This window comes from Podarcis tiliguerta, assembly GCF_965153285.1.
Source record: "Podarcis tiliguerta genome assembly, chromosome: 2".
Taxonomy (NCBI): Eukaryota; Metazoa; Chordata; class Lepidosauria; order Squamata; family Lacertidae; genus Podarcis; species Podarcis tiliguerta.
In genome coordinates this window covers 17376569-17399221 of record NC_139535.1, presented here as the reverse complement: position 1 = coordinate 17399221, position 22653 = coordinate 17376569, and the positions used below count along the sequence as shown (strand labels likewise).

The 22653-nt window shown below is 44.3% G+C and overlaps 1 protein-coding gene across 9 annotated transcripts in view; it reads right to left on the bottom strand.

Moving 5' to 3' along the window:
• Window positions 1-22653, bottom strand: part of MGAT1 (alpha-1,3-mannosyl-glycoprotein 2-beta-N-acetylglucosaminyltransferase) — a 44931-nt gene that overhangs the window by 18604 nt on the left and 3674 nt on the right. For 4 of the 9 annotated variants that reach the window (XM_083426236.1, XM_083426240.1, XM_083426239.1 and 1 more), the window contains one exon: window positions 14608-14742. The exons of 2 other annotated variants lie outside the window; for them this stretch is intronic. The gene's annotated coding sequence lies outside the window, so the exon portion shown is untranslated. Of the gene's footprint in view, window positions 1-4335; window positions 4749-7880; window positions 7950-14607; window positions 14743-17126; window positions 17251-22653 lie in introns of those variants that run through there. 3 more of the 9 variants (XM_083426242.1, XM_083426245.1, XM_083426243.1) reach the window with 3 other exon arrangements.

The window sequence follows — 22653 nt, the reverse complement described above, 5'->3', positions numbered from 1 at the left end:
TTCTCCCTGCTAAGTGTGTTCAGGAATTCAGCCCTAGTTTGTAAAATGCTTCAACCAACTCATTCATCTCACAAAGCACACCATCATCTTCCGGTTCCCTGGAAAGAGACGCAAATAATTTTAGGGACACCTTTGAGGCAACTACAAAGCCTCCAGCTGGGCTGGGGTGATAACTCTGGGATCTCATGACCAAATCCAAACACAATACAGTCATACCTCAGGTTACAGACGCTTCGGGTTGTGTGTTTTCAGGTTGCGCACCGCGCCGAACCCAGAAGTACTGGAACAGGTTACTTCCGGGTTTCGGTGCTCACGCATGCACAGAAGACCAAATCGCAACCCGTGTGTGCAGACCCGGCGCTGCGGGTTGCGAACGTGCCTCCCGCACGGCTCATGTTCGCAACCCGAGCATCCACTGCTTCAACAGGCCTCTTCTTTCTTTGGGCTGAATAAGACTTCCTCAGGGCTGCCTCATGTATTCCCTTCAGCCCCTAGCAAAAGAAAACATTCCAAGTGCATGAACACATGTCGCATGGATTAGTAATACCCACAACTGGACTCAGTGAGACTTGCAGGATTCAACACCCTCCCGTTTTGAGTTCCACGTTTCAAGAACATCGGGTCTGTTTTATACCCAACACCCCTCCTTTCCCCCCATATTCCAACCCCCAACACAGGCACAGCAGAATCCAAACAGATATTTCCTTTGGGAGCTGCAGGCCACAGTAACCTCTAAGCCCCCTGCTTCCCAGTCATGGCCAGGAAGGGAGAACCCACAACCAAGTGCCCCAGCTTGGTCTACTGTCTTGCATGAATGAAGTAAAGCTGAGTCAATGAATGAGAGTTATTTATGTGTCATAGAATCATAGAATCATAGAGTTAGAAGAGACCACAAGGGCCATCGAGTCCAACCCCCTGCCAAGCAGGAAACACCATCAGAGCACTCCTGACATATGGTTGTCAAGCCTCTGCTTAAAGACCTCCAAAGAAGGAGACAGTGGCTTCTTCAGCATGGGGACTTCAAATAAGAGGGACCTCTTCCTGACCTACCACTTTCCAAATCAAAACACCTTGAGCATTTTTTCCCACCAGGAGCTGAGGTCCAGACAAGTCCATCCAGCCCAAGCCAGGAACTCCCTCACCCACCCCCGCCAGCAGACTAATAGCTATGCCGAAACTTCCAAAGCATCTGTCAAGCTGTCAGTGGAAAACTCCCAGCCAAACTTGTTTGACTGTCCAAAGCTGAGCCCTGGTCTGGATTAGAAAATCAAAGGTGGAAGGTCAACAAATCCCTGTTTTGTCTGGCTCCAGCTCTATCCACATGAGGAAAACCCTGGTCCCAAAAGGGAACCTAGGAACAGATACTGTTGAGTTTCAGTTAAATTCCTCACAGCCCCACATGCACAACTAAATACTGTCAAAGCACCAGATATGAGTCACAATATTTGCATCAGTGGAGAAATTGGTTCCTTCAAAAAAATGCAGGGAGCACCGAAACATTTTTTCTGTATTAGATGTATATGTATGCATACACGCCTCACATTAGAATAACAGGATTTTAGCTCTGGATTGGATCACTGAAATACTGGGTAACAATTGTGGGTACTGCTCAGGGTTTTATAGTGTCTGTGGTCTTACACATTTGTTCCCCTTATGGCAAAACAGCACTCCCTCAAATTCATATGTTGACATTTCAGCCCTCTAGATATGAAGGACACAAAGTAATAGGGATCTCGCCATAAATAGCCATAACTATGTGCCATTTCTGTATCAGAGTTAGGGATTGGTTTTGCAAGCTAATTGGGACCTGCTCCTATTTTTCTGCTGAAATCTGGGAGGTACAAAGTCATTGCAGAATAACAATGATTTTTCAAACATTTGCTAGGTTAACACAGGAAGGGGGAAGAAAAGGGTTCTTGGCAGCGTGAATAGAAATTCTTGTTCCATTGGAGAGCTATGACTAGTTCTATTTCCTCACGCTGCTGGGAAGGAATATGCAACTGGCTGATCCTAGCAATAGATTCATGAAACATGCCTTTGGCTTGACGTAGCCCCTCTAAGCAATGGGCTTTGAGGCCTTAAATCTTAGAAGCCTACACAATGCTGTTCCAAGAAATCAATCACTTCTAACAATTCAATTCTCTCTCTCATTAAAAAATAAACACCTTAAATATGAAGAGGAGGCGTTTCACATTCCAAACTACAGACTAAGCTTTACACACTTCCTATTACTATTGCATTTACGGAGGAGACCCTGAGAAGGTCGGGTCTGGGCATGGTGGTGTTCAGATACAACACGAGGAAGTCATGCTTACTAAGGCAAGGGTAGAGATTTTGAAGCAGAAGACTCATGCAAATCACACTCTCAGGGCTTGTGTCTTTTACCTATGCATATTGCTTACTGGAGTATACAATCAATGGCTAAACTGGAGATAAAAAGCAAATCAGAAAGTAGTATGCAAGGAGCTTTGGATGATCAGGGCCTCCATTTTTACCTTTGCAATTGGCACACAGTTGCTGATATTGGAGTTGTAATGCATACACTGGGAAGGTGCCTGGTCAAATGCCTCGACTGTCACAATGACCCACAGCCATGCATCAGACAATGCAATGGGACTGTGTGCAAAGACAGGGAACTTTGGGGATTCACGATTTCACAAAGGTCATCTCAGAATTTGAGGAGAAACTACATTACATGCAACAAGCCTGAGACTACATTGGGAAAACAACCCAAACCTCAACACATTCAGCCTGTGCAACTTATTCAGATGAGCAAGAGACTAACCCCAAATATACTGAATCATACTCCTTCATGGCTCAAGTTTTCCAGCCCTGCCAGAATTGAGCATACTCTTTCCCTCATCCTGCCCCCACCCCAAAAGAGAGAGTTAAAGTACTCTTTCTAGTTGTGTGTATCCACAAGCAAAAGGATAACATATTTACTAAAACAGGATAGATGGAGGGTTTTGATCTTGCCTGAAAGGTAGCCTCTAGGCAAATTCTAGTTCAGTTCATCATTGTTAGGTGACAGCTTAGATAACACTTTGCCCTGCCCAGAGGAAGTAAATTCTGTTTTTGTACTTTCGTGAAGCTAAATGCAGCACTGAGCCTTTCAGGAAGTCAGCGCAGCTGCCAGCCTCATGGTTACTGGTGCTCATGCTCAGAAGGCAAAGTGATGGAAACACTCTTCCCTCATCTGGGTTTAATGCTCACAGGAACTAGGTCCCACTTTCTACTCTGCCAGGCCCATAAAAACAGTTGAAGCCACAATAGTTGGTTGTGAAAGCTTCACAAACAGGCATAGGGAAGCTTTGGCCCTCCAGACTGCAATTCCCATCATCCTTGGCCATCAGCCACACTTGCTGGGACTGATGGGAGTTGTAGTTCACTAACATTCAGAGGGCCAAAGATTATCTACACCTGCTCTAAATGGAGCACGAGAAGAAAAGCATTTGACGTTACAAAGTGTGGGGACAGAAGGTTAATGGGAAGCAGAACTACCTAAAGACTGAAAAGAAAAAAGAAAAAACACACAACAGTCTCAGCTGTTCAGCAAACAGAAACGCCCAGCGACTAATCACGAGGCAGCCTAGCAAGACAGGATATCAGTATGACCGGCTCCATGCTTTAACCTTGGACTTAGAACTAGTTACAGTTAAACACACAGAGTCCCAGAGGCTCAAGCAAGTCTGTTCAGATAGTGGCTCAGCCGCCAAAGGCATCTCAGTGTATTAAATAGCCAGCTCTTAAGACAGCCTGTACAGTTATTTTATATATTTTGTCTATAAACCACCACAAGGATCTAGCTGGGTGGTAAGATGAGGGATGCAAACATGATGGGAGAATACAAGGCGGCAACAGGAGAGAGGCCATGACCATGCAAAATTGTTCCTTCCAAGTGATTCTAAGGGGTGCAGACCATTCTATCACCTAATTCCTTGCTGTAAGTGCTATTAGAGCAGGTAAATACACAGAAGGCAGGCCGAAGAGGCCCACTATCCAAACAGCACTGCTGGAAATGTACACGTACTCATGAGCCACAACAGACACAAACACTCCCGGATCTAAAACCGGTCAGATAAGGTCTCTCAAAAGTTTTGCTCCCATGTGTAATACCCACCACAGAACTGTACAGAGACTACTACATAGGAAACACATTGAATGCATGCAGGGCTGTTTATACAGTTCTTTTCCACCAAGTTCATCAGATATAAACAACTAAACGTAGAATTACCAGAACAACCTAGAATTCGATCCTTTTTAAAAGGCCGCGCCACCGTAAAGCGTTCCTAAATCCCCTCTCCATAGTGCCTTAGAAGTTCAGCTTGTACCCACCGTCACCATTAAGTTGCTGTTGCCACATGGTGCCAGCACTTTCCCCTCTATCTGAAGCTCTGTGGAGTTAACACACAGCGTTTGTCCCGAGCAGATTAGCAAGTCCAGCTCAGGAGACATTCCTTGTGCGCCTCGACAAATAAGTCCACTTCAAGAGCACCCTGCCGCTGCTGCTATGTTCAGCTTCTACCTCCCCTCTCTGTCCCGCTCTCCGATCAACAGCCCAAGTCCAGCGTTATAAACTTGCCTTCTGTTTCTCTGGCAGTTTTTATCGCTTGAAAAAGATCTTTCCGCCGGTATCCAATTTCCAGTGGCAGGAGAGCGGCAGGGCAGAATCTGACAGATTCGCTGGATGCCTGAATTGAGGGAGGGAAAAAAGACGGCACGGCACGCTGCCCTGCTGCAAAGTTTTGAACCCAGAGAGCTAGTTTCACTTCCCCGGGGAAATCAGGAAACGTGGCCCCTCCTTTGTAGGAGGGAAGGGGGCAGGGTTAAGAGGTTGCCACAGGGCAGCCCTCTCTATCAGGAAGTCAGGGCCCCTCTCCTCCTTCAACCTGAAGAGGGAAGGCTTAACCCTCACACACCCAGAACATCCATAGGGAGGCTGAAGATAAAAAAGGGTTGGATTCTCAAGTCTGCATCTTACAGCGACTGCAGTGAAGCTAATGCAATCCTGAAACTGTTGCACTGGCCAATATGGGAAAGGTGAGGACTGGATTCTGACCTCAGTTACTAGCATTAGCCCAGTCCGGATGATTCTACTGAGTCAAAGCTGGGATCAGATTCTGACCTAAGTGACAGAAGTGGATGCCAAGCTCCCCCTCATACTGCATTTATGCCAAGAAAACAGATCAACATGACCCTCTCTTGCTAAAAGTGGGCTTTGGTGGAGTTGAAGTAGAGTGTCAGCAAAGAAGCACAGGCGAAAGGTACAATATTCTTGGTAAAATACTAGGAATAGGTCTGGAAGAGAAAACAGTTCTCCTGGAGATGATTAGCTAAGCAAAGCAAGCAATGACCGCAATGAGCTAATTTCTGCTGCCACGTTTCCCCACAGAGGAGCGTTAACCATTAACTGCTCTCTTCTCAGCCAGCTGGTCGCCTGTTTCTGGTGGTGGTGGTGGTGGTGGAGGAAGTGCGTGTGTGAGAGTGTGAGAGAGAGAATGTGCTGGTTTCGAGGTAAACAGGATACAGAAGAGGGAGGGGATAATCGTGGGGAAATTAGGAAGACCACTTTAGGCGAGCTGTGCATTAAGGGTGCAATGTACACCACCACTCAGAGTCCCATCATGGGAAGGGGATTAAGGGAGAAGCAGCATGAGCATGATCTCAGACCACTCAGAGGTCTCAATGGGACAGCAAGGGAAAAAGTGAAGTGTTACCTGTGGCTGGGTGTGTACTTTTGTCTTCCACACCAGCACAATGGAACTGTGAGAGAAGGGAAGAGCCTGCTGGGGAGGAAGGAAAAGAGATACAATGGTAATGTGCCTTGGAGCACTGCGGCAGATAGGTTTATTTTAAAATCCTCCTTAACCAAAGAGGCTGCTGGGGGATTGCGGGAGAGAAAGAAGAAAATCTTTACTGCATTGGGAACCAGTTTAATTATGAGGACAGGATTCAGCTTGACACAGAGGCAAAGAGGGTTAAAATGCCTAATCGGACACATTTGAGTCCACCAAACTCTCTTGCTCTCACTGATTTTATGACGTGACAAATCAGACTTTGTGTTATATCTGTAACACCAAACAACAAAAACATTTATTGGATGATTTGGATCAAGTTTGCATCAGAAGATCAAGGCTGCAATTGAACACGGGGAGAGTCAGACGCAAAATTAGGACCAGATCACTCCAACTCCATCCCCACCACAGCTGCCTACTCACTAATAGGAAACAGAACTCTGTCCCAGCCTGCCTGGTCTTCTGCGTAATTATGTTGGGGGGGAGGGGAAATGAACAGAATGGACAAAAAAACAGGAAGCCATCAACAAAACCTAGGCAGACAATTAAGAGCAGCCTTGGTAGATCAGGCCAAAGCCCTACTAGTCCAGCATTGTGCTCCTAAAGTAGCCAACCAAATGCCTAAGTGAAGCCCACAATGAGCACAAGAGCACTCCTGCTGATGATCCTCAGTAACTGATACTCAGAAGCATGCCACTTAGGATAGCAGAGGTAATGTACAGTCATCTTGTCACTGATAATCCTCCATATGCAACCTTATAGTAAATTTCTACTTAATAGCTCAGAACCATTGAAGGAACTCCGCATTCCTTAACCCGATATTCTCCAGATGACTTCTGAATGGCACCAGGTTGAGGAAGGTTCAAAACATGGATTTTAAAAATTTATTTCTCACCTTGCTTCCACAATGTAATTCCAAGCAGCATACACAGGGTATCCAAGGCAGTCTCCCAGCCATGCGCTGACCAGACACAAACCTGCTTAGCTTTAGCAAAGCTGCTATGTGCTGTGCCTTCTGACTATGGAAACAACATGCATTTCCACAGCAGAGGGAAGACAGGTATGGGCAACTATATTCCTATGATCTATTCCCTCCCAAGCTAACGTGCATATAGCCAAGTCAATTACAGAAGGAAGGCTGAAGGATGGCTGGAAAGGTCATACTGTCGAGCTGTGATTCGAGCCTAGAGATGAGAAATAGTCTCATCTCTGTGCAAGGACACAGTTCCTAGTTTCTCAGTAGTCCTGAAACAGGCTAGCAGCAAACCCAAGTTTGGTCCACGGGACTTCCCATTTGGCCTCCAAGATAGAACCCTCCTTGTTACTTAGACAGCTCTTCGTTAGGCAACTCGGTCACTTTGTCCTATGGGAGCTCACATATTGCAAAAAAATCTTCCTGTGCCAACAGCAACAGAAACATTGGCAGCATTCACATACACCTCAGCTGCTCACTCCCATTTGCCTGTGTTTTGACTCACACAGGGGACTGTGCAGCTGTGATATATCTTCAGGAGAGAGCTCTGTCCAAGTCTATGTTGTGCACTAAGGAAGAGTAGGGGATTAAAGAACCATTGGCCTATAGATTGTACTAGACGAAGTCAGCAGGCAGGTCTAAAACTAGCCCTCAGTATGAAGCTAATTGTCAACCAGGCCACTAGATCAAGCATTTTGCTCAGGCTTAATCAAGACTCCTTTGTTCTAGCCACTGCTCTAAAGCAGGCATGGTCAAACTTGACCCTCCAGATGTTTTGGGACTACAATTCCCATCATCCCTGACCACTGGTCCTGTCAGCTAGGGGTGATGGGAGTTTTAGTCCCAAAACACCTGGAGGGCTCTAGAGGATAAATGTCTCAAACTGAAAGTCCTCAAAGCAAGAAAAGAGGAGCACTTCAAGTTCATGCCTATGAGCAGAGCAGGCAGATGGAAATCAGAGAAAGCTCCCCACTGAGACCAACCCCGAATCTTGAAGTCTCCAAATCCCAGTGACTGGAGAAACGGCAGCTATAGGAGCCCAAAGGGGAAAAACTCCATTGCCACATTCTCCACCCTGATGGTGATGAAGAAGCAGACTAAGATGACCTCACCTTTTGCCTCTCAGTTTCACTTGCCGGAATACGAGTCAACAATTTTCATGATAGTTTTCTGGGCCAGATGAACACTTAACAGGAGAAAGACATGTGAACTCGCAGAGAGTTAAGAAGGCAGCCAGGAAGCCTTGTTTTACAGGTGTACAAAAAACATGCCTTCCCTTGAGACTCCAGGATGGAGATATTCTAGTCCAGCTGGTTCCCTCATGATACCTAACTCCCTCCTCTGTGAGCATCAGCAACCAGATCAGGGAGGATTAACCTTTCCCATCTAAAGAGGGGTGTGTGAGGAAGTAGTGAGAGAGAGAACTCAGTGAGTAAATTGATAATGTTTTGCTCGGTGGCTTTGCTTGCTTGATGAGTGGAATTGAGCAATACAGCACTTTCCCACCAAGAAGGGGCAGCACTAAGCTGGAAAAACGGAAACAGACTCTTGAGGCTTGGCTGCTGACCAAGCCTGTCAGAATTGGGGCCACCAGAGCTAAGGAATGCAAGCCACTGAAAGGGAAATAAAAAGCTCCGGAGCCAGGGAAACCTTGCCACTTGAAGACCTCATAGAAAGTCCCTTTTGCTTTGTAAGCCTTTCATTAGACCCATCTGCGCAGCTTTAAAACTTCCAAGCTGTGGAGACCAAAAGCCTGTGTCACTTGGAAAGCATGCAATGCTCAAAGAGCCAAATCCCAGGACAGGTTCTGTGCTCTGTGACACAGCACAAAATACGCGTGTCCTCGGGCACAATTTGTCCCTTTTCAGGAAGTGCCAGCTTCAGGTGGAAAAGGGGTGGGATGAGGAGGAGAAGGCTGAAGGCTTAGAAACAAAGTCTCATGCTTGCTCTGGCCTGTCTTATCTCAAACAGCTAGTCAGCAACAGGAAGGATTCCTTAGAATGAGCCTGTTTCAGCATCGACTGTAGGAAGGATTCAAGGTTGGAGACAGGGAGACAGGCAAAGACAACAGCATCAGGACCTCCTCTGGCTGGACTCCACAGGACTCCCACCACCAACACAGAAAGGATCCCAGTTACGTTTTATATGTTGCTGCAATTTATTGTGGGTTTCTTAAATGTAGTTTAATCTTATTAGTAAGCTGCCTTGGATGGATTTGTATTCTGAAAGGTGGGACAAACAACTGGAATGAATAATAATGGACCACCCAAGACAGATAGGAACCCAGCAACTAGATCATGCAACATATCCAGATGCTAACTTTGCCTGCCCGTCTACACACTCAGACAACACTACTGTAGGGCTTAATAATATTCACCACACCATCAGGGGCTCATTCAACTGCTTATACTTCTACCTCCACTGTGGGACATCAGTTGCTGGGAATAACAAATGGAAAGGATAGGGAGAGTGCCTTGCACTCAGGTCTTGCTTGCAAATGTCTCAGCAGCATCTGGTTGGCCACTGTAAGAAAAGGAGGCTGGACTAGATGGGACTTTGGTCTGATCCAGCACAACACTCCCTTATCTTCAACACGTGATGGAAGCCATCACCTGCCAACAAAGCCCTTCTATATGGCGCAAATAGATCAGTCACTATGCAGGAGTGTAAATGGATACAAGCCAGACATATAAATCCCATGTACATTTAGAAACCAGCAGGAGAACATTTCAGCCTTTCAGGATACTCTACCATTGACGTAAACATAAATATTTTTCATGCCAAAAAAAAAAAAACTTCCAAGAGAATATCCAGCATGAAATTGTTGAATAGCATTTACCAGCAGGTTTGACTGTATTCATGGGCTTAAATCAGAACCAAGAGTGTGGGGAAGTAGGGGAGCAGGGAAAGTCCCATTATCCGAGTAGAAAAGCTTGTGCTGATGGGATAGAAATGCTTTTAAGCATGTGAAATTTGGATTTCAAACTGAAAGCAGTATCATGACTACATGAATAAATGCAGTTTGCTTTTGCTAAAGGAATGGAAAACACATTTACTTGGAAATAAGCACCATTTTGTTGTAGATATGGTCCTAGTGTATGATCTGAAGGCACACACACGAGGCCTTGCTGAAGCTAAGCAGCTCTGGGTCTATTCAGTGCCTGAATGTTTACTCCCTTGGAAAGAGGTGGAATATAATGGAGGAGAAGTGAGATATAAAGTAATATTTAAATCAATAAAGATAAACAACAAATAAACTATTCTGATTGTTACTTCAGGCATTTTGTTAACTACCTTGCCTCTTCTTTTGGAAAGAAAAGGCAAAACAAAAATTGTAAAAATATAGGAATAATGCACACCATGGGCAGAAATCCCTGGAAATTATTCTGAGAGAATCCGATCTGTAGACTTGTTTTTAACACCCATTGTCTTGCTTTGTAGCTTCTCCTTTATCCTTCTGAAGAACTGGTGACAGATTCCTTCCCTGGGCATAATGGGCACTGTAAGCAATCTGCCTTGCTTGGGACACAGTGACCCAGCTAACAGCATGATAAAGGGCTACAGGCAGGGCACAAGAGACTGAACACTTGAAACGGATTCCTATCTCTGCATAAAGGGGGAATTCAAAAGGTTTAAGGAAGGAAGTAATCAGATCATAGGTGAATGAGGGGTGGTGTTGCTTTGAGCTCTTTTGCTTTCCACATCACCCCAGGATTTAAAAATATTCGAAGGAAGGCCACTACGAAGAATAGTCCATGCGCCTAAGATGTATGGTTTCCTCCACAGTGGTGCTCCAATGATGGGAGCTCTTTAACGAGAAAAGCTCACCTGACCAATTCTACAAACAGTTTAGAAGACTGGTAAAGCTTTCGTCCTCTTGGAACAATGTCAGAATCTGCCTACAGATTGTTTAAAAAATTATTATTACTCATTTGTTTTCCTGGTTGGCTGTTAATTTGGAATACATTTTTTTTCCTGATGGGCTTCCATTGTCCTTTATGCTGCATTCCAATGTGAGCAATCTTAGAGATCTTGGCTAAGACACAAGCTTATACACCTGAATTTTTTTTAAAAAGAAAAATGTGAGAACTGTGGTACAGTCATAATGGGTTATTAGGCTAAGCAATACTAATACGGAGCGGCAGAAGTGGACAACTAGTGAGCCAAGGTTGGATCACAGTTAAGATAAGAAAAAATGTGACATGCTAATAAAGTAGGCAACTGCCTGCTGTCTTTCTCCTCATACCATGTAATGAGCTGAGCTTGACTGAAAAAGTTGAGCTTGAATCTTGGCAAGAAAAAGGCACTGTGGGGGAGTGGTTCCGGTGTCTGGGAAACTGGTCAGCTGTCTTGCACTCCCCCTAAAGGAGCAGATATGCAGTCAGGGGTGTTTCTGGGTCCAGCTTTGTCACTGGAGCCACTGGTAGACTCAGTGGCTGGAAGCGCCTTTTACTTGGCACAACAGCTTTCATTCTTCCTGGACTGGGAAAACTTGACCACAATAGTTCAGACACTGGTGACTTCAAGTCTGGATTGCTGCAATGTACTCTAAGTGGCGCTCCATTGTGCTTGACCTAGAAACTGCCGTTGGTGTAGAATGCTGCAGCACAGTTGCTAACAGGAGTGAGACCCTGCTCAGATATCTGCACTGGTTGCTGATGTCTTACCGGGCAGAGTTCAAGGTGTTACTATTAGTATACAAAGCCCTTAATGGCTTGGGACTAGTTTACTTGTGGGATCACCTTACCCAATATCTGCCCTCTCAACCACTTTGATCTACAGAACTGGCACTGTTACAGGTGCCACATAATACCTGCTCCAGAGTTTTGATGAATCAAGTCTTTGAGTATAGCAGCACCCATACTTTGAATTTCCCTGCCTCTTGACATTGGGCAGGTGCCCTGACTACATTCTTTTTGGAACTTGCTTGTAACAGGTTTTGGCAATCCTACGGACACGACTAAATGACGAAACAACAACAACAACCCAGACCTATAAATGTTGGTGTGTTTTAATATTTTCTAGTTTATTTTAATGATTTTTTAAATTGTTTTAAATTGTTTTTCTGATAATTTTGGTATTTTTTGGAAACCACTTAGAGGTTTTATTACAATCAAGTGGTACAGAAAATGTTAACGGGACGTGGGTGGCACTGTGATCTAAACCTCTTGGGCTTGCCGATTGGAAGGTCGGCGGTTCGAATCCTCGTGACGGGGTGAACTCCCGTTACTCTTTCTCAGCTTCTGCCAACCTAGCAGTTCGAAAGCACACCAGTGCAAGTAAATAAATAGATAGGTACCACTGTGGCGGGAAGGTAAACGACGTTTCCATGCGCTCTGGCTTCTGTCACAGTGTCCCATTGCACCAGAAGTGATTTAGTCATGTTGACCACGTGACGCAAAGTTGTCTGTGGACAAACGCTGGTTCCCTCAGCCTGCAGCGAGGTAAGTGCTGCATCCCATAGTCACCTCTGACTGGACTTAACCATCCAGGGGTCCTTTACCTTTATTTTTACCTATATAAAATGTTGTTAAATAAAAATGTCTAGTGTGGCTCTATATATGCCGAGCTGGCATTCTGCTACATTTTAAGGTTATGCACCCTTAATAAAGGAATCTGACCCCAGTATTAGTCTAGGACATGGATGGACAACTTTGATCACACCGGCAAAACAACTTCCTGTGCCAGATGTGTGCACCCTATTTGAATGTTTCAGTTTCAAGCAAATTTCTGCAATTTGCACACTGTTTTCTCAGACCTGAAACCTGCCACATTACAGTGGCCTGACACTTCTTCATCAAACAATGTGCTGGTTTTGGAGTGGCTATCCTCATGTACAAAATCAGAAATTACTTGAACAATCCTCCCATGGCTTGCCTTCTCATTTCCCAACCTGCTCTTACTATTTGGCTAGCCTTGTAAATAGTTGGCATTAGCTGTCTGGGTTGAGGAAGATTTGCCATCCAATGGGGAAACAGGGAAGGAACCCTTTCAGATTGCCAGTATGCCAGTAAAGGACTAATAGTCACCAGGCTGGCAAGAAATTTTTGTGAACCACTTTAAGGTGATGTGCAACACTTGCTAATAACTAAGATTATTGGTCAGAAATACTATTGTCTGCTAGAAGCCTCAGGAAGGTTTAAAAATAGTGTTTGTTTTTTAAAACAACACAGAATGAAATAGGACCCATTATAGGCCCCCAATCTTTTGTCATCTTATTATGGGGTGCTATTCCATTTCGTTTTACACTTGCAAGCTACATTTCTCCCTGTGCTTTATTCTATCTACCGTCAGCAGCTGCCTCTCTTTCTAGGGCACGTTTTAAGATGAATAGAGACATCCACAAAGGTTGAGCATCAAAAGAAGGGAAGAAATGTCATGCCTGACTCCAGGAGAGAGATGGTATGCTTTGCAGCAGACTGCCACTGAGCCAGAAGAAAAATAAAATGGACATGGGAGATCAAACAGCAAATATAGGGCAGGATTGTTAGCATACCTGCATTTAACAGAAAGAATAAAAATGAGAGAGGCGTAGATAAAACGGTTCCAATACCTTGAGCAATTTTAAAAACTGGACCCTAAAGAGATACTTTTGGCACTGTATTGATTTGGGACATCTAGCCTTTAAGCCTCTCCTACCCCTCTGCCAAATCACAAACGAGAATTGCTGCATTTTTCCTCAGCACCCAACTGTCATCACATCACAATCCAAGCTCCCCAGGACAAAACAAGTACCAGCCCCCCCTCCCGGCTCCCCCCTTCCTTCCCAGCATGCCTCTTCTGCATCCCCCCTCTCCTCTCAATTTCCATCCAACGTCGCCTCCCTGCACCAACATCCTTCTCTCCCCGTTTGCGGGGCTCCCTCCAGAAAATGAGGATATATTTGGCTCAGGGAGACTCTCCTTGCCTCCAACTGGGACTTACTGATTTAATTCCCCCCCCCCCCTTTACCCGCCTCCTGTCTGGACACCCCTCCCCCCAGCACCCACTCCTCTTTCTCCAGACCCTTTTTCTTTCCTTTCCTTTCCTTTCCTTTCCTTTTTCCTTTCCCCTTTCCTTTCCTTCCCTTCCCTTCCCTTCCCCCTCTCTCCTTCTGCCAGGATCCCTCTTCCATTCTTTCCCTTTCTCTGCTTCCTAGAGCAGACTCCCTCCCTCCAAGGGCTTCTGTAGCGCTTTCAGGCATCTTAGTTTGCAGTGATGGAAAGGAAGATGCAGGCAGGTCTCACTTTGGAAAAGCAGTGCCAGGGCTGTGGGAGCATCTAAGAGCCCTTACGCTTCCTTCTCAAAATCAGGCAGGCTTTGCGAAGGTGGCAGGATCCACTCAAAACAACAACTACTCTGTCCGGATTTTCACTTTTGTAAATATGGCAACCCTAGTTAACTGCTATGTGGGAACTCATTCCCAGCCATTCCGTGAGAAAATGAAAGCCTCTCGGGGCAAAAGGTCATCACAACAACAGGGTTATAAAGTCATACGCTCAAAGTCATAAGCCATGACAAAGTGCATGAAATTTCTCTGGTAATAAACTTGGTTATCTCAAATGCAAAGCTAACTTGTCAACAAGCCACCTTCGCACTGATTTCAATATTTATTTATTAAATTTGTATACTGCTTTTCATCTGTAGATCTTAGGGTGCTTCATAGCATAAAAATGCAAGATCCACATCCAAATAAGTGACCTTGATAAAATTTTATTACTTCTTTTAAAACAGCTGATTTTAAAGATAAGTGATGGTTGATGCTTGGCACTCTCACATCTAAAAAATGTAAGCTGGGAAAAGTTTGATCCACCTCCCCCACTTCCACAACAGACCCATGCTCATTGAGTCCCTACCTACCTTTTTCTCAGAAGCAGGTACAAAAAGCTTCTTATATTTTTAAACGCAAGTATAGCGTGTAAGACAACTCCCATGATGACATGTGTGCAGATGTTATATCCACTTTGCAAAAGACTCAAGGCTCCCAGAAGTCACCTAAATAAAAAGAAAAAGTAAGTCTGATATTTGCTGCCAAAGAAAAATTCAAATATATCTAGTATAGGTTGATGTACCATTAGGATCTCTGTACTGCACTAATGATAGATGAGGCATGGCACAAAGATCAGGAGAGAGATGTCAGAAGACCAAGTTCATTTTTTTCAGAAAGCTTAATCTCCATGCTTTGGATGGTGAAACTTGGATTTCTGGCACAAATTTAAAAAATGCAGCTTTCACACAACTTTTGAAGTCATGCTGTACTCCCAGGACCTCCGAATAAACAGCCTTATAAACTGTGTAACATAGTGGAAGCAGATTGGGAGGGGGTGCAGGGGGAATAGGCAGGAGACTTCATGTAATAAAATATGGGTCTTTACATCAAAAGGGGTAATGCATTTTAGGTTTAATAAAAAATAAAATAAAAACACAAAGTGACGTAAGTCAGATTCTTTTTCAGATGTGCCAACATTTCTACACAACAGCAGCCACTGAGGGCTCCTAAATACCTGACAATATGTCAGAGACTAAACAAAAAAGGACCACTGTGTTGTGAACAGAACAATCTGACAACCCAAAAGCAACATGGTAGGCTAATAATATAATTACAATACTTTTATTATGTCTTAATTGACAATCAGATACAATACAATACAATACAAACATACAATATATACATGGTGACACCAACATTTGTATCCTGTGTACCCTTTTGGACGTTTTACTTGGTAATGTATCTCTTATTGTGTAATAACCATTTAGAGAATGTTCAGGTATATCATCTCATTTATTGTATTTGAATGTAACTGATTCCATTTGGTATTATTATCAATCAGCTGAGGAAGAATATTGATTGAAACAGTCGGTCATTCTGGAAAGGCTGTCCTGTTGCTGTGTTTGGAGCACCAACGGTCTTCAGTTTACTCTCTGCAAATACTGCATATTTGCTTCAAGCTTTAGTGATTCTTTGTGAGGTTTTACCAGCCTAAAAATCCCTTATTTTGGGACGTTTTCTTAACTCACATTAGATGGTGTCACCATGTATATATTGCACGTTATATGATTGTAAATTAAGACATAATTCAATAGTGATACAAAAGTATTGTAATTATATCATTAGCCTACTGTGTTGCTTTTGGGTTGTCAGTCAATATGTCAGAGACTTACATTCACACATGATGCCTCCCCCATGATTCTTAAAAGCCCCATCTTTGACTGACATCCTCTTGGTTTCCAGGCTTATCCACTGAAGCCTCGAAACCTAGAGAATGTTTTTCAGAATGATAGACTAATCCAACAGATTCCAGCCTTGCCTGCTTAGAACTGTAATGCTTACCAAGTGACAGACCAAATGCCAACCAACAGCCTATCTGATAATAGTATCCAATTGTGGCTAAGCATTCCATATGAAAAATAATGCCAATGTGAAACTGGCATTCTTGCAACAACATCATCCATTTGCAATGGCAGGAGTAAGGTCTCCATGCTGCCCAGCCATGCATCCCGCCCTTCCTATACAATCTGCCACCATATGCCCTGTAACCCTCCCTCCAGTTCTACTGCCACAATTAAAATTACACAACCCAGCTTCTCCTACTGACATATCTGAACAGAAATAAGAAGAGAGAGGTTAGGAGCAAAACAAAAAGAAACACACAAGCAGTTGCAGAGGGGACGAGTCTAGTGCTGCCAACTAGAGAGAATTTTACGGGCTTGGCCAATTGCCATCACGAGAGAACGCAAAGCCAAAAAGTTCCAGCTGAGCAGTTTGTGCTATTATTGTGCCCACGTGTGCCATTATAGCAAGCGCTGAGGCATCACATGGGGGCAGTAACTGCATTTGTAGTGGGGTACACATGTGAAAGCACTAAAAGCTTTGTGCTGCTACTGCAATGAACATTGTATTGCTCCGTTCAGCTCTGCCTCTCAATACGAGGCTATCAGGGAAGTGGCAGGCACCATTTTGTAGAGTGCACCTGGAGCGACCACATGAGTATGTATATAGTGGTTGTCTAGATGGGTAAAGGGACGCGGGTGGCGCTGTGGGTAAAACCTCAGTGCCTAGGACTTGCTGATCGTAAGGTCGGCGGTTCGAATCCCCGCGGCGGGGTGAGCTCCCGTCGTTCGGTCCCAGCTCCTGCCCACCTAGCAGTTCGAAAGCACCCCTAAGTGCAAGTAGATAAATAGGTACCGCTTACTAGCAGGAAGGTAAACGGCATTTCCGTGTGCTGCGCTGGTGCTGGCTCACCAGAGCAGCTTCGTCACGCTGGCCACGTGACCCGGAAGTGTGTTTGGACGGCGCCGGCTCCCGGCCTCTTGAGCGAGATGAGCGCGCAACCCTAGAGTTGGACACGACTGGCCCGTACGGGCAGGGGTACCTTTACCTTTAGATGGGTAAAAGTAAGTCAGCAAGTGCAGCAGAGGGGCCAATTCCCTCCTTCTCAGCTGAACCACCATCTCACACTGGGTCACTTCTCAGACAGTGCTGCAGTTGTGAGGCTGCAGTCCCTGGAGGCAGGAGAGAGGAAGTCACCAAATTACACAATCCCCCCCCCCCCGACAGAGAAACATTATCCTCACAAAGGAAAGGCCCTCTGAACATGCTTGGGAGCACACTTGCCCTTGAGCCCTTATCTTAAAGAATTTCAGGTGGGGGTGAACATAGAGAAGGTGAAGTTGGCCATTCTCAGAGGTGCTCACTTAAGCGAAACACAGCACAGGCCACAAGTGCCCTGAAGTCAAGATTATTACCAAGGTAACTGCATTTGGGGTGGTGAGGAAGGTGCTCAATTTCCATTCCATATTTTCTCCAGGAGTTCAGAACTACCTACAGCGTTCACCACACCTTTTATTTGCTTGCCACCCTTTGAGATTGAGAGATAGTACTGGGAAACCTTGGGCTAGTCACTTTTTGGTGGAGCTGCTTTTTGAAGCTGGGCCTCCCTGTTCTACGAACGAAACTCTAGCTGTTACATCACACTAACCTGGCTTGCTGACTTGTAAAGAAGGGTGCCCAAACGTTTTTCAAGGGGGGCCAGATTTGATGAAGTGAACATGTATGAGGACCCCCAAGTTGTTGAGCTTTTTTTAGGATTTTACCCCAGGACATATACTGCCACAAAGGCCAGATTAACTTGGCCGGCGTGGTCTGGATTAGGCTCCCAAAGCGGACTTTAGGACTTTAGACATGTCTGTTGTAAGTAGAATAGAAATCTTCTGGCTTCTAGAAGGCAGACATTTCTGCAATTAGCAGTTCTGCTACTCTTCCTAAAAACAAGCTCTTAAAATATGTTATCAGTATTACACAGACTCTTTTCTACTACCAGTCAAATGGTAACCAGAATTCTCAACAGAGCCAGCCAAGGTTTCTAGATCTGCAGATCAGAGCAATCTGTCAGAAAACACGTGTCTGCCCTTTGCAATGTTTCTTGGGTTCTGCCAAGCAACAGAGACTTAATTGAATGGCTTTCAATATTTAACACTAATGAAAAGAGTTCTTCCCCAGAACACAGAAGCCATCGCTGAGTTCTGAACACTCATTCAAGTCAGTCTCAGCTGAACTCTGAATCAGATCACCTCACAGAATGTAAGATGGCCAGCAGCTTAAATGGCTTTTTAAAATGCCCAAACCAATTTACAGAGGATAGGCCTATCAATCACTGTTAGCCATGAAAGCTGAAATGAAAGTACCACAGATGGAGGCTGTACAGATCTGAATACCAGTTGCTGGAGGGTAAATCATAGAGAGAGCCATCACATTCATGACTTGTTAGTGGATGATTCCTGTTAGAAACATCTGGCTGATTCCTGTTAGAAAGTGAATGCCAAGGAATTCTTGTAGGTCTAATGAGAGACTGAGATGTTTCTACCTGCAATCTTGTTAGATTCTACAGGCCAGGCCCATTGTGATTTCTTCCTGAGGTGAGGACACCACAGAATAGGGATGGAGAATCCCAGTGTTATTGGGCTACAACTCCTGGCCTGGGGCTGATGGGAATTGGAGCCCTAAAACATATGGAAAGCTACAGGCTTCCCATTCTAGCGTAGAACATATTGCAGGTACCTGTGTCTACTTACTACAAATGTGTTATACTGGGCATAGCTGTAAACAGAAATAATGTAATTTACGCAATAATCTTGCAGGAAAACAATTCATTGGTTTAAGAATGGAGACGAGCAGCTCACAGGTGAAGTGAAATGTTAAGAGTTCTCCAGCTGTGAGAGGGGCCACCCTCATGAAGCACAAATAGTTTCTATAGGGAGGCAAGCTTCACATCCACCCCAGTTTGTCTCACATTTCATCCAGGATGTCCCTTCCCACTGACCTGGCTAGCTAAGACTATTTCTCCACTGGCCTTTATGTTCCCAGGAACCAAAATTACACAGTAAACACATACAACTACTTCCACGTGAGGGAGTAAGAGATGCAGCCAAGGCATTGCTTGTTGAAGTGTCCTGGCTATACTTGAGTAGAGTTTATCTTGATTTAGAGTGGCACACTAATTAAATTTGGGATCGCCCACAATCAAGGCAATAACAACACAACTCTCAGGTGTTGCAGAAGAGGAGAGAGAAACCACATGACACATTTCAGTTGAAATAGCCCTCTGGTCGGACAGGATATATATATATATTTTAAAAGATATCTATTGAGATTTCAACATATTACAAAAATTAAAAAGAATAAAAAAGAGAAAGAAAGAAAAAAAGAAAATACTAAATAAAAACAGTTAAAAACAAATCAGTCTCTCCATATCTTATCTTTCATTTGCTTGTTTCCCTGACCTCCTCACACCTCCCTTTCTTGTATTCGATTTCAATTGGTTAATTCAGCAAATCCTTTCCCTCTTTACTTTTATCTTAATCTTTTATCTTAATATATTATAGTTTTAGATTATCACCCGTTAATAATCCATTTTTACATATTCCTTAACATTGCTGCTAGCAAAAACCACTTGGTCGGACAGGATAAACTATTATGCTGTGCATGTTGAGTAGCCAAACAGACAGCTACCTGGTTTGTGTGTTACACTAAACCATTGTTCAGTGATACGTGCACAGGTCAGAATGAATGAAATCTCATATGTTCCCTCTTTCCCCCTATAACAGTTGGGAAAAGAAATTCATTAGTGTTTACTTTGACAGAGGTCTTTTGTTTTATACCAATCAAAGATTGGAATTTAAAACAAACTCTGGTCAAATAATCAAGCCAACTTCAAACCATAGATTATTACATTGCATGCAACAAGGCAGCAGGATTCTGTGAAACCCAAAGTAAATGCAAGCAAAGTCTTCCTCCTCACCACATGGAAGTGAAGAACAGGTGCAAGTCCAATGCTTTGCTTGGGTTCATTCCAAGTAAGGGGATAACATGGATCCCCCAGAAAAGACCCTGGAGCTGCTACCCTAAGCCATCCACCATCACAGTAACATCTTCAGTTTAGCTTCTGTGGCCACCTGGATCTCAGTCTCTCTCTTCCCCCATTAATTTGCACAAAGTCATAAGAGGCTGAACATATTTCGAAGAGACTGAGTTAATTAGGGCCTCAAAGTACTTGTACAGTCATGAGCTCAGAAAACCAGAGATGGGTGGAATTCAGTATTCACAGGGAATACTGTACGTGATGTTGAAACTAAACAGGGAGTCGCTGAAACATCTTGCCCATAATACAAACCTAGCCAACCATTATTAAATTATTTCAGTATCACTGACCTTACGAGCCAACATTTAACTTTAAATTAGGACATGCTGCATGGAATACTGAATATACAGTGTAAAACACTGTGGTGGATTCAACTTGACCCCATTTAAGGCCAATCTTGCAGTGTTAAAAGCATGGGGGCTGCTTATTGGAGACTTACGGTGGGATTCAACTAATGAGTCGTCAGAGGAAGCCCTGTCAGAAGTTTTGTCAGGGGAGGGGAGACATCAGTTTTCGCCTCCCGGGGGGGGGGGGGGCGCTCAGGGGGGGGGAGGGGAGATACGAACTCTGGAACAGTGCACAGAGGGGGGAATCATATCATCTGGCAAGTCCATGAAAGAACAATCACTTTAGAGCAAGGCTGAATTTCTCCCCAAAGTCCTAATGACTCCGTCTGTTGTGCAGATACGAGGTAGCAGGCAATACAACCAGTTTGCTCCATATCCTTGCTGCTCTATGGGATCAGTGGAACAGAAGCATTTCCACGTGCACCCTCCCCTTCTGCACTTTCTGCATATTTGTTTCATCTTCCATCTGGGACATCCAAATATCTCCTCCCCTCTAATTTAGCATGGTATCAGAGCTAAGCGCCATCTGTATTGTGGAAGCCCATATACAACTCTTGGGAGTACATTACAATCATGTTTGGACTTGCTGTATTTAGATGTATGGAAATGTGCACATTGATTTAATAAGCCCACTAGGTGATCAGGGCTTTCAGAAGTTTGAATTTTTAAAGGAAAGATCAAAGTAATCAAACAGGTTTAAAAAAAGTAGAGCAGAGGCTTGTGGAACTTGTCAAAGCAAGAGGGTCAAGTGCCAAAAATAGTGCTCAGAAAGCAATATTTAGTATACTGAGAGTGAGCAAATAGACACTATAAACAGAACTTTACAAAAATACCCCATGCCAGCCCCTGCTTTGCCCATGTCAGATTACTAGCCTGGCATGTGATTTGCTATGTAAGGAAGCAATTTGGGCTTTTCCTCCAGTGTGATATCATGTGTTGTGATTATGCACCACCACAGCAGCTCATGATACAACAACTAGATCAGGGTGGAACTGATCAAGTCAGACTTGGCAAGAGACAGTGGCATCACGTAGGCAGGGCAGTGGCCACACTGAGCACTATCCTATCCATGCCAGTTGAACCACCCTTCCCTCAGTGCAAAATTATGCTAGTATGAACTCAATAACATGTGTGGCAGGACTCAGAGACTAAACAGACAGGACAGACAACCCTGGGCCCTAGAATCACGTGTCAGTTTCAGCAAGTACCCTTCACAGAAACCATTAAATTGAACTTCCAGTTTCCTATCTACTGCTTCAACAGTGTAAATATCAGCTTCTATCCGTGGGCTGTTAGGCTGCTGAATGAAAAGGTAACAACAGGGCAAATGACTTTCGGGTTTGGTGGGTGTGCGTCAGTAAACGAGGGGAATTAAGAGAGCTGAGTGGGGGGTGCTCGTGTAATCTCACTGTATACAAGTTGTACAAGTGACAATAAAGTATTTCAATTCCACTATTGCCAAAGCTGCAATCCTGCAAACGCTTACTGGGAGTACAAGTGAGTGCATTAGGACTGAGTTCTAGATAAACATACACAGGTTTGCAGTTCATGGGACTGATCTGTGAACTAGAAGCCTCTGGCCTAGATTTTACTTCTGACACTAGGTTGCCTTCACCAAGCTACTATCTCTCACAGATTCACATACCACATAGCTACAGAGGGGACAGCTGTGTTACTGAGTTCCCAAATGGAAACTCTGTAACGTACCCAGTCAGCTTAGGGTACAACCTCAACACACTTCCAAGGCTCCTGATAGTTCCTTGGCAGCCATTTACCTGCTCCACACCTGGCATTACATACAGTGGTACCTCGGGTTAAGTACTTAATTCGTTCCGGAGGTCCGTTCTTAACCTGAAACTGTTCTTAACCTGAAGCACCACTGCCAGAGCCCGATTTCTGTTCTTATCCTGAAGCAAAGTTCTTAACCTGAAGCACTATTTCTGGGTTAGCGGAGTGTGTAACCTGAAGCGTATGTAACCTGAAGTGTATGTAACCCGAGGTACCACTGTATAGTATCAGGTGGGTGTGGTTTGCAGGGGGTGTGGGGAGGTCTCAGACAAAACTGGAACCTGTGCCAGGTCAATTTATTATTATGTATTAAATTTTATCTCTTCCTATCCCATCCCATGATTCCAGAGTAT